This window comes from Sphaeramia orbicularis, chromosome 24, assembly GCF_902148855.1.
Source record: "Sphaeramia orbicularis chromosome 24, fSphaOr1.1, whole genome shotgun sequence".
In the NCBI taxonomy this organism is placed as follows: domain Eukaryota; kingdom Metazoa; phylum Chordata; class Actinopteri; order Kurtiformes; family Apogonidae; genus Sphaeramia; species Sphaeramia orbicularis.
Window position 1 is genome coordinate 918,552 of NC_043979.1, and position 12,500 is coordinate 931,051.

A 12,500-nucleotide genomic window follows, 5' to 3' on the forward strand; every position below is an offset into this window, starting at 1 on the left:
CGGTCTGACAGCAGCTCGGCTCGGTTCGGAAGTCCAGTGAGTAGATGCTAACCTGCCTCTACCAGTGATTTGTGTTCATAATAATGGGATCTATTTTAGAACAGAGTCTATTTAACCCAGTTTGTCCCAGTAGAATATGTTTGTTTTCTACTTTAGAACAGATCTGGACTGAACCGGTTCAATCCGGTCTGACCGCTTATTCCACTGTTAGCTGCGTCACTTAGCTGTTAGCATGAAGAACTGTCAAATATATGAGAAAAAGAGCCGAAAATCCAGCAGAACTCCTGTTGTGTGTCTGTGTCAGGAGTTGAGTCAGTTGTGTGTCTGTTGTGTTCTTTTTCATCCACAATAAGTGCAGTTCCAGTCCTACTGTGTGTGTGTTTGGGACAGTTTTCAGGAAATAGTCTGATCCAGGCTGTTATTATCCTCCCATAGTCACTGGTCTGCCCTGAACACAACCTTATTAACAGGATGGTAAGACTAAAAACTGTCAAAGGAAAAAGTACATGGAATATAAATCAAACTCTGGAGCCTTTTTGCCCTGAAGTTCATCAGTTTTTCATCAGGTTTAGGTCAGGTGTAACCCTAGTAGTGTCTAAATATTGACCCAACATTCAGGTAAAGTCATTTGAAAACAGGTGTTTGTATGGTTGCATGTTAATTAAAACCTAAATAGAAGAAAGATGTAATACATTTTAAAAGTGAGAGTGAAAAGTCATGAGAGAATGTTAGTTTGCTGTGTGTTTGTGTGCACTCTATAAACCTCATTTCCTCCTAAACCCTGTTGTCTGTAGTTGGACTGTGGTGCACCGCTGTCTCCATTTGGACTCCTCTGCAGAGCCAGGGCTTTTATTACGCTGGGTAAGAAGGATCTATTCAATGACTTCCTGTACCATGGAGTCAGATGTGTAGAATAAATGAAGGATTTCTGATGTAAATGTGTGACTGAAATGTGCTCATGAGTGAGTGAGACTTGATTTGGAATGCTTTCTTCCTCCGTTCCACAGGTCAGGTGTTTAGTTTGCTGAGGTGTACAGATAGAAGATCCTGTCCAAGGCTGGTGAGTCCAAGCCTTAGATCCACTGTGTTGAACCCTGAACTGCCTTGGATGAACAGACCTGTGTTCACTGAGCGGTAAGAGAAACCCACATCCACCTGTTTGTTCTGCACACCCTGTTAGGAGGAAAATACACAGGGTTGACCCTCTGTATAACTGAAATAGTGCCCTCAAACACTGTATGGACTCAAACCCTCAGAGTAGCAGTATTTTGGTTTCCGTAACTTTTATTTTATTTTGGCCCATTATACTTCTTTTCATTTATGTTTTTGTATCATACACAGTGTATTTATGATTGTGAACCTCATGAATAAGGAAGTCATTTATGACTTATGTAGACCACTACAAGTCTGTTTTTTTTTATGTGTTCTCATATAGAACAATTGAACTAAGTTGCTTGTATTCACCTCATTATTCCTGTCAGCTGTTCCAGTAGCTCAGTGGTTCTCAGTCTGTTCGTGTTGTTCCCCTTTTGGAGGACCATAAATCTCCAGGCCCCCCTCAACCCCAACAACACTGGAACAGTGGTGACATTTTTATTGACAGAAACATCAATATTGTAACAATGCTTTTGGCTTTTCCTGGAATAATTTGTTGTTCAAATGCATCTAGAGAAATAATTCTGGTTTCCAGATTGTGTTTGTTAGATTAATTAACCTCATAGATTATTCTATGTGTGTTAGTTGAAGAGTGTCTACCTTTAATTAAACTGCTTTGGTCTGGATGGATTATGAAAGGACTTATTTTCTCTATTCTTCTGCCCAGAGCTTTACTGATTATTTTCAGATCTACACTTATTAGTGAAATTGGTCAGTAGCTGGATGGGAGTGTGGGTTCTTTTCCTGGTTTTAATAACACACTAATGTTAGACCAGTTCTTATTTGTAGGTATTTAATTTTTCTCCTTAGTTTTTCTTCTCTCTCCTTTTCTCCCAACAAAGTTGGGAGCATGGAATTGTCCAAAATCTCTTGGTAAGCTGAAGCAAGACATTTTGGACAATTCCATGCTCCCAACATTGTGGGAACAGTTTGGAGCTGGCCCCTTCCTCTTCCAACATGACTGTGTGTCAGTGCACAAAGCAAGGTCCATAAAGACATGGATGACAGAGTCTGGTGTGGATGAACTGGACAGAGTCCTGACCTCAACCCCATAGAACACCTTTGGGATGAATTAGAGCGCAGATTGAGAGCCAGGCCTTGAACACACTCCTAAACCTTGTGGACAGCCTTCCCAGAAGAGTTGAAGCTGTTAGAGCTGCAAAGGGCGGATCAATGTCATTTTAAACCCTATTGATTAAGAATGGGATGTCACTTAAGTTCAAATGTGAGTCAAGGCAGGTGAGCGAATACTTTTGGCAATATAGTGTATAATGTAGTACCTGACTCCTCCCTCTCCACGCCCACATTTAAATATGCAAATCAGTATAAACAGGGTCTGCAGGTGGGATTTCCCTCTAGGATTCACCTCTCTGCAGGATCGGATGATGACGTCAAAGTGGACGTGAAGCGGAGGCCAAAACAGGCGGAAGGAGAAAAGAGGATGAACTCAGCCCATTTGAGCAGAGAGTCGATGATACTGTGGGTGACACTGGTCAGACAGGACTGACTGGGATCAGCCCCAAGGTCAGTATATATTTAGTATTCGTGCAAGTCACACATTTGTTCATTCTACGGGTCATACAACAGTCTGATCACAGCCAAAAAAGATAAAAGTTCATGTCAGGATATCAAGAGGAAATCAAAGACTTTGACTCATGTTTAATTACTCAATGTATTGTTTCCCAAAGACAATGAGGCAGAAGATGGTGAGACGTACTATCAGCAGGACAGTCTAAAACGCTTAATGTATAAAAAGCTGAACATAGCTTCATGTCCAAAATCAGTGATCAGTCATCACCAAATTATGCACAGACATCTGTAATCATGTCTACTTTCACCTCCAGAAATCACAACCATGAGATTGGTGATGACTGATCACAGTTTTCAGACATTAAGCTACGTTAAGCTTTTTACATGAAGCATTTTCAGACTGTCCCATCCCAGCTACATGTCACAGACCGGGGGGTTCCTCCAGCCTCCCAGCGTCTGCCCATCCTCCAGTCCAACAGCACCTGCTGATGCCCATCCGACTGGCATGGGTTTGTACTGACCCGAGACACCAGAGGGCATCGTGAGGACAGTCGGCAGCATCAGTGAGCTCCTGGACCGACAAATAAATGTTCTCACAGACATTAACACTACATTAAATACGTTTATCAACCAGTGAATGTTGTGTCCTTGTCTCTTTAATGTGGTTGTTGCTGAATGTCCTCCTGGGCAGGATTGGCATTGATGGGTCCAGGGTCTGGTTCTGGTTGTTCTGGTTCTGGTGGATGTGCTGCTCTGGCAGTAGGATGGTGTGTCAGTGTGTTCATTGTTCTTCTGTATATCTCTGATGTGCACATCACTCTGTGGAATTAGCCTTTCCTCATTATTACCAGTTTCCCAGTATCACCTCTAAGTGTCACCAATGGTTCCAAAGCACTAGAAACATGCGTACACCAGACATGGAGTTGGTGTGGAGCACCGCACATTTCCACAGTCATTTCACTCTTTGTACATCTGAACATGAGTGTGGAAAAGGGCGTACGCCACGTTTTTGGGTGTACACAACCTTTGTACATGAGGCCCCTGGTCCCTGCACATCTCCTCCGCTGTTACAAAGGCTCAGCAGCGCCTGCACTTTCTGTGAAGGCTAAAGAGAGAACACCTCAGCCTGTCCTTACCACCTCCTACAGAGCATGTGCTAACCAGCAGCATCTATCTGTGGCATGGGAGAAGCAGCACCTCAGACAGAAAGGCACTGAAGAGGGTGGTGAGGTCAGCTGAGATAAGTGTTGGGGTCACATTGCCACATGTTGGGGACCTGGTGGAACAACACTGCCTGTCGAGGGCAACAAGAATCACCAGGGACCCCACTGACCCACCACAGTCAACACGGAGCTGAAGAACTGCTGCTGACGTCACTGCTGCACCGCTTACTTTGTGAATTCATTTTCGAATTATGGTAGTTTTTTTTTTGCAGGACAGACTACAAAAATGAAAAAGCAACGTCCTCGATTTTCTTTTGGATTGTCATAAAATGTGCAACATGAGTAAGAAAATGAAAATGCAGACTGGATGATTGAATACTTATTTTATTTATGAGTCAAATAATGCAGCCACATTCTTAAACTGAAAAAGCATTTTTACTAATGCTTTTGAATTTTAGATTTCAAATTAAATTTTGGTAACCATTTGGTGGGGCAGATTTTTATAATCTGAAATGTCTGTCTTTTTCAGATTAAAAATATTTCATATTATTGAATAAAAAAATGAAAATGCAGACTGGATAATTTATTAATTTATTTATGAGTCAAACAATGCAGCCATATTCTTCAAATGAAAAAGCATTTCTTCAAATGCATTTGAATTTAGATCATGGGAACCAATCGCATCCATAGATAAGTCTATAATAAGTCTGTATTTATAATGAGTCTAGAATGATAAGTCATAATAATAAGTCTATAATGTGTCTATATCAATAAGTCTAATAAAAAGTGTAATGAAAGTCTATAACTAGAATAATTCTTATACTTATTAATGATAAGTCAATAATAAGTATAAGTCTACATTAATGTGTGTATACTAAGTGTTTAAAAATGTGTGTATAATAAGTAGTTGTTCAGCTTTAATCCGGTTCCATTTGGTGTTTGTGTAATATTTGATGCGTCTGTGTCATAAACTCCTCCCTGAACTCTGCTTCTTTTGAACTTCCTCTTTCCAGGTCCTTGGTCTCCTTCTCTGCATCTGAAGGTGAAGTTCACTTGTTTTGCATCTGAAGGTAAACTTCACCTGTTTTACCCTTTAACGGCTCTTTGTGACGGTGTTGACTATAGTTCGGAACTTGTGGTCCTATTTTGAACCGTTCGATGTTGGTTTAATCGGTTTCCGGAGCGAGATCCGTTTCTGAGGCCTGATGAAAGCGGATCCGACCCAGAGGAGGAGGTTCTGGACCGGAACCACCGTCCGTCCGTCCGGTCAGGGCTGGTTTCATAAGGTCATAACTGAAGCTGAAGGTTCAGAAGGTCCAGTCCGTGACTGCAGTCTAATGGGCCACACTTTCCAGGTGTATGTCCGTCTGTTGTAGAAGTGCGGTAACATGAGCCGCTCAGTGTGTGTGTGCGGGAAACACAGCCGACTGAAGTGTACTTACGGTAAAAACAGCGGAAACTGAAGCTCCTGTCAGACACATACAAACATTTCCTGTCATAAACTTGGTTGTAAAGGGTTTTGTCCTTTCACTAACTGTTCGCAAAATATCAAAATAAGTGACTATCTCTGTAGGCAGTCTGCTGTGTTTGTTTATTCTGTTGTTGCAGACACAGCAATCCACTTTTGCCCGATAGGGACAAGAGTTCCACAGCTTTATTAAAGAAATAAATTGTGTCCACTGCAAATTAAATTCCATAAAAATTCTAGAAATGCATCTGAAAAAACTGTTGCATTATATGTCCAATAAAGGCAATCATTTCATTAAAAAAAAGAAAAAAGCCAAAAACTTGTTCTTTTCTGTCGCAGGAGGATTCAGTGCCATTTTACGCTGTTTAATGGAGAACTAGGCATAGAAATTCACATTAATTGCCACTAAATCATATAATCAGACAAAAATCTGTTATAGATATATGCACTGTGTCTATATTTTCTGACTTTGCACACCAGTATGACTCCTCTATCATTTTTATTGTGTTATTTTGGAGAAATCCTACTTTGAAATCATCTCCAACATCAATATTTCACTCTTTACAGATGCTCTGTGCTATGCTTTCTTTTTCTTCATCGCAGTCCTTTCTTTTTGCTACAAAATTCATGGAAAGCAGGTCCTGGATACCTATGAATATAATCGAAGCTTGATTTATGAAAGAAATCAAACGCTACCACTATTATTACAACATTTTTACTTTGTGTGTGGCTTATCAGCAGCACGAGCCTGCACTACAGTGACTGAGACTGCCGAGCTCAGCTAACTAAAGCTAATTAGCAGCAAGATGCCTCTGTTTTCCATGGATGATTTCCCCAAACTTCTCTAGAAACTTCTCCAGAAAATAGAAGTCCTGGATACGAAAATTCATCGGCTCAAAGTGAACGTAGAGGTAAATGAGTAATATGGAAATTAAACCACTTTACGAATGACAGAAAACAGTCAACAGAAGCAAGTGAACGAATGGCTAGTTAGCTCCAGCAAGAAGGAGGAGGCCTGTGCAGACAGCACTAAATTAACCAGTGGTCCTCCCTGGAACTCTTGGTGCAAAGACAAAGCATAAAGCAGGTAAAACCACCTTCCTCAGATATGGAGAGACAGCTGACAGCCAGAACCCAGCAGCTGGAGATAGTGATGAAACTGGCAGTTATTCATTCATACTGGTCACTCCACTGGACAGTTATTCATTCATACTGGTCACTCCAGTGGACAGTTATTCATTCATACTGGTCACTCCAGTGGACAGTTATTCATTCATACTGGTCACTCCAGTGGACAGTTATTCATTCATACTGGTCACTCTAGTGGACAGTTATTCATTCATACTGGTCACTCCACTGGACAGTTATTCATACATACTGGTCACTCCACTGGACAGTTATTCATTCATACTGGTCACTCCACTGGACAGTTATTCATTCATACTGGTCACTCCACTGGACAGTTATTCATTCATACTGGTCACTCCACTGGACAGTTATTCATTCATACTGGTCACTCCACTGGACAGTTATTCATTCATACTGGTCACTCCGGTGGACAGTTATTCATACATACTGGTCACTCCACTGGACAGTTATTCATTCATACTGGTCACTCCACTGGACAGTTATTCATTCATACTGGTCACTCCAGTGGACAGTTATTCATTCATACTGGTCACTCCACTGGACAGTTATTCATTCATACTGGTCACTCCACTGGACAGTTATTCATTCATACTGGTCACTCCGGTGGACAGTTATTCATACATACTGGTCACTCCACTGGACAGTTATTCATTCATACTGGTCACTCCACTGGACAGTTATTCATTCATACTGGTCACTCCAGTGGACAGTTATTCATTCATACTGGTCACTCCACTGGACAGTTATTCATTCATACTGGTCACTCCAGTGGACAGTTATTCATTCATACTGGTCACTCCACTGGACAGTTATTCATTCATACTGGTCACTCCACTGGACAGTTGTTCATTCATACTGGTCCCTCCAGTGGACAGTTATTCATACATACTGGTCACTCCACTGGACAGTTATTCATACATACTGGTCACTCCAGTGGACAGTTATTCATACATACTGGTCACTCCACTGGACAGTTATTCATTCATACTGGTCACTCCAGTGGACAGTTATTCATTCATACTGGTCACTCCACTGGACAGTTATTCATACATACTGGTCACTCCACTGGACAGTTATTCATTCATACTGGTCCCTCCAGTGGACAGTTATTCATTCATACTGGTCACTCCGGTGGACAGTTATTCATTCATACTGGTCACTCCAGTGGACAGTTATTCATTCATACTGGTCACTCTAGTGGACAGTTATTCATTCATACTGGTCACTCCAGTGGACAGTTATTCATACATACTGGTCACTCCACTGGACAGTTATTCATTCATACTGGTCACTCCACTGGACAGTTATTCATTCATACTGGTCACTCCACTGGACAGTTATTCATTCATACTGGTCACTCCAGTGGACAGTTATTCATACATACTGGTCACTCCAGTGGACAGTTATTCATACATACTGGTCACTCCACTGGACAGTTATTCATTCATACTGGTCACTCCAGTGGACAGTTATTCATTCATACTGGTCACTCCACTGGACAGTTATTCATACATACTGGTCCCTCCAGTGGACAGTTATTCATTCATACTGGTCACTCCAGTGGACAGTTATTCATTCATACTGGTCACTCCAATGGACAGTTATTCATTCATACTGGTCCCTCCGGTGGACAGTTATTCATTCATACTGGTCCCTCCGGTGGACAGTTATTCATTCATACTGGTCACTCCGGTGGACAGTTATTCATACATACTGGTCACTCCGGTGGACAGTTACTCATACATACTGGTCACTCCGGTGGACAGTTATTCATTCATACTGGTCCCTCCAGTGGACAGTTATTCATTCATACTGGTCACTCCAGTGGACAGTTATTCATTCATACTGGTCACTCCAGTGGACAGTTATTCATTCATACTGGTCCCTCCAGTGGACAGTTATTCATTCATACTGGTCACTCCAGTGGACAGTTATTCATTCATACTGGTCACTCCAGTGGACAGTTATTCATTCATACTGGTCCCTCCGGTGGACAGTTATTCATTCATACTGGTCCCACCGGTGGACAGTTATTCATTCATACTGGTCACTCCGGTGGACAGTTATTCATTCATACTGGTCACTCCGGTGGACAGTTATTCATTCATACTGGTCCCTCCGGTGGACAGTTATTCATTCATACTGGTCACTCTAGTGGACAGTTATTCATTCATACTGGTCACTCCGGTGGACAGTTATTCATACATACTGGTCACTCCGGTGGACAGTTATTCATACATACTGGTCCCTCCGGTGGACAGTTATTCATTCATACTGGTCACTCCGGTGGACAGTTATTCATTCATACTGGTCCCTCCAGTGGACAGTTATTCATTCATACTGGTCACTCCGGTGGACAGTTATTCATACATACTGGTCACTCCGGTGGACAGTTATTCATTCATACTGGTCACTCTAGTGGACAGTTATTCATTCATACTGGTCACTCCAGTGGACAGTTATTCATACATACTGGTCACTCCACTGGACAGTTATTCATTCATACTGGTCACTCCAGTGGACAGTTATTCATACATACTGGTCACTCCAGTGGACAGTTATTCATTCATACTGGTCACTCCAGTGGACAGTTATTCATTCATACTGGTCCCTCCAGTGGACAGTTATTCATTCATACTGGTCACTCCACTGGACAGTTATTCATACATACTGGTCACTCCAGTGGACAGTTATTCATTCATACTGGTCCCTCCAGTGGACAGTTATTCATTCATACTGGTCCCTCCAGTGGACAGTTATTCATTCATACTGGTCCCTCCAGTGGACAGTTATTCATTCATACTGGTCACTCCAGTGGACAGTTATTCATTCATACTGGTCACTCCAATGGACAGTTATTCATTCATACTGGTCCCTCCGGTGGACAGTTATTCATTCATACTGGTCACTCCGGTGGACAGTTATTCATACATACTGGTCACTCCGGTGGACAGTTACTCATACATACTGGTCACTCCGGTGGACAGTTATTCATTCATACTGGTCCCTCCAGTGGACAGTTATTCATTCATACTGGTCCCTCCGGTGGACAGTTATTCATTCATACTGGTCACTCCGGTGGACAGTTATTCATACATACTGGTCACTCCGGTGGACAGTTACTCATACATACTGGTCACTCCGGTGGACAGTTATTCATTCATACTGGTCCCTCCAGTGGACAGTTATTCATTCATACTGGTCCCTCCGGTGGACAGTTATTCATTCATACTGGTCACTCCAGTGGACAGTTATTCATACATACTGGTCCCTCCAGTGGACAGTTATTCATTCATACTGGTCACTCCGGTGGACAGTTATTCATTCATACTGGTCACTCCAGTGGACAGTTATTCATACATACTGGTCACTCCAGTGGACAGTTATTCATTCATACTGGTCACTCCAGTGGACAGTTATTCATACATACTGGTCCCTCCAGTGGACAGTTATTCATTCATACTGGTCACTCCGGTGGACAGTTATTCATTCATACTGGTCACTCCGGTGGACAGTTATTCATTCATACTGGTCACTCCAGTGGACAGTTATTCATACATACTGGTCACTCCAGTGGACAGTTATTCATTCATACTGGTCACTCCAGTGGACAGTTATTCATTCATACTGGTCACTCCAGTGGACAGTTACTCATACATACTGGTCACTCCAGTGGACAGTTATTCATACATACTGGTCACTCCAGTGGACAGTTATTCATTCATACTGGTCACTCCGGTGGACAGTTATTCATTCATACTGGTCACTCCGGTGGACAGTTATTCATACATACTGGTCACTCCGGTGGGCAGTTATTCATTCATACTGGTCACTCCGGTGGACAGTTATTCATACATACTGGTCACTCCAGTGGACAGTTATTCATTTATAGTGGTCACTCCAGTGGACAGTTATTCATTCATACTGGTCACTCCAGTGGACAGTTATTCATACATACTGGTCACTCCGGTGGACAGTTATTCATACATACTGGTCACTCCGGTGGACAGTTATTCATACATACTGGTCACTCCGGTGGACAGTTATTCATACATACTGGTCACTCCGGTGGACAGTTATTCATTCATACTGGTCACTGCGGTGGACAGTTATTCATTCATACTGGTCACTCCGGTGGACAGTTATTCATTCATACTGGTCACTCCAGTGGACAGTTATTCATTCATACTGGTCACTCCGGTGGACAGTTATTCATACATACTGGTCCCTCCAGTGGACAGTTATTCATTCATACTGGTCACTCCAGTGGACAGTTATTCATACATACTGGTCACTCCAGTGGACAGTTATTCATTCATACTGGTCACTCCAGTGGACAGTTATTCATTCATACTGGTCACTGCGGTGGACAGTTATTCATTCATACTGGTCCCTCCAGTGGACAGTTATTCATTCATACTGGTCACTGCGGTGGACAGTTATTCATACATACTGGTCACTGCAGTGGACAGTTATTCATTCATACTGGTCACCCCAGTGGACAGTTATTCATACATACTGGTCACTCCACTGGACAGTTCTTCTCCAGCTATTCTCTTGTTTATTCATGGGTTTTGTTGTTTTATTTCATAGTCGACACTTTTGCATCATCCCATACACTGCAGTTCATACCGTTACTGTAACACTGCTGTTCTTGATAAACCTGATCTGCACTAACATGTTTGAGTTGAAATCACTTGTTAATTGTTATTAGACTGTAATTAACAGTTTTCTTAAACAAAAGGTGTTTTTTTTTATCTCTTATCTATTTTAACATATTATCTCCATAATAACTAGTAATAGAGTATGTTAGCATGTGAGAAAACATCAGATTAGCGGCATTAAAAATGTTCTTATTTCATATTTTTCACACAGCTTATCACTTTCTCATATTGGGTTTTAAATACATGTTTCTTTGCTTCAGAAATTAAACACATGGTTTCCAGCTGAGTGGACATTTTTGTAACTCCATGAAAAATAGGTTAATAAAAAAATTCAATTGCATTGTTTTTTTTCATGTCTAAAGAGAAGTAAAATCACTCAAGAAAAAATATTGACTAAGGTTCTCTTAATTCATGCATGAAAGGGTTATATCAGTTTGGATTCATGAAGTTGTTTTAATTGGACTGTGATAACTGTTGACCTTTGACCTTTCACATTCACTTTTCAGTCAATTATTGATTAACCAGAATCTGATCCAGTGATAAAGAGCTGCTGTTTAGGTCAAAGAAATCAAATTCAACACGTTCATGACCTTCCTCAGTCATCGTCTACAGATAACAGACACAACAGGACACTAACACTTCCTGTGAAACCTTTCAAAATAAAAGTAGATTGAGCTGCTGTTTGTCACGTACAGGATGAATGAGTGGATTCAGGTCTGGACTGATGGTTTGTGTTCTGATGTGGATTCAGCAGAATGGATCAGGCTGAGGACAGAGAGGAGGAAGCCCCTCCCTGGCAGACCACCCGCAGACCCCCCACAGGACCTGGAACTGGACCCAGACCCAGCTGTGTGTCCATGAAGAGTGATGCCTCCATGGATCAACCTGTACAATTTAAAACACGACGTGTTCCACAGCCTCAGTAAGTGAACCTCAGATCTGGTCCAGATTCACCAACAGGGTTTTCAGCTCAGTCAGTTCTAACCCTGGTGTTCTATGTTATTATTCATTATTATTATTATTATTATGATTGTTATTATTACTGTTTAAGTTTAAACTGTCATAATCCGTACATGTAACGTTTTATAGGCTGATATTAATATATCCAGACATATTGATACTTCCGATCTACACGTGTGTTTTTTAGAATCCATCTTTACATCAAAATATCGATCCAAGTCCACTTTCACAAGAAATATTAATACTTCTAAGACACCAAATCTGTAATCAATTCTAAAAAATTGAAATCTCTCGTCAGTAATTGTGTTGGATATAGGAACTACTTTTCCTTCTGGCTTCGCTCTCTATTCATGCTTGGTGCTCATGCACTGACACACACACACATGGCAGTAGCCCTGTCAGTTCCAACAT

At 41.6% G+C, this 12,500-nt stretch overlaps 1 long non-coding RNA gene across 1 annotated transcript in view; it reads left to right on the forward strand.

Moving 5' to 3' along the window:
- Positions 1-1,096, forward strand: part of LOC115414610 (uncharacterized) — a 1,215-nt gene extending 119 nt beyond the window's left edge. The window contains exons 1-3 of the long non-coding RNA XR_003934685.1: positions 1-36; positions 795-861; positions 1,008-1,096. The exon at positions 1-36 is cut by the window's left edge and continues 119 nt beyond it. This is a non-coding gene — a long non-coding RNA (uncharacterized LOC115414610). The remainder of the gene's footprint in view (positions 37-794; positions 862-1,007) is intronic.
- The last annotated feature ends 11,404 nt before the right edge of the window (positions 1,097-12,500 follow it).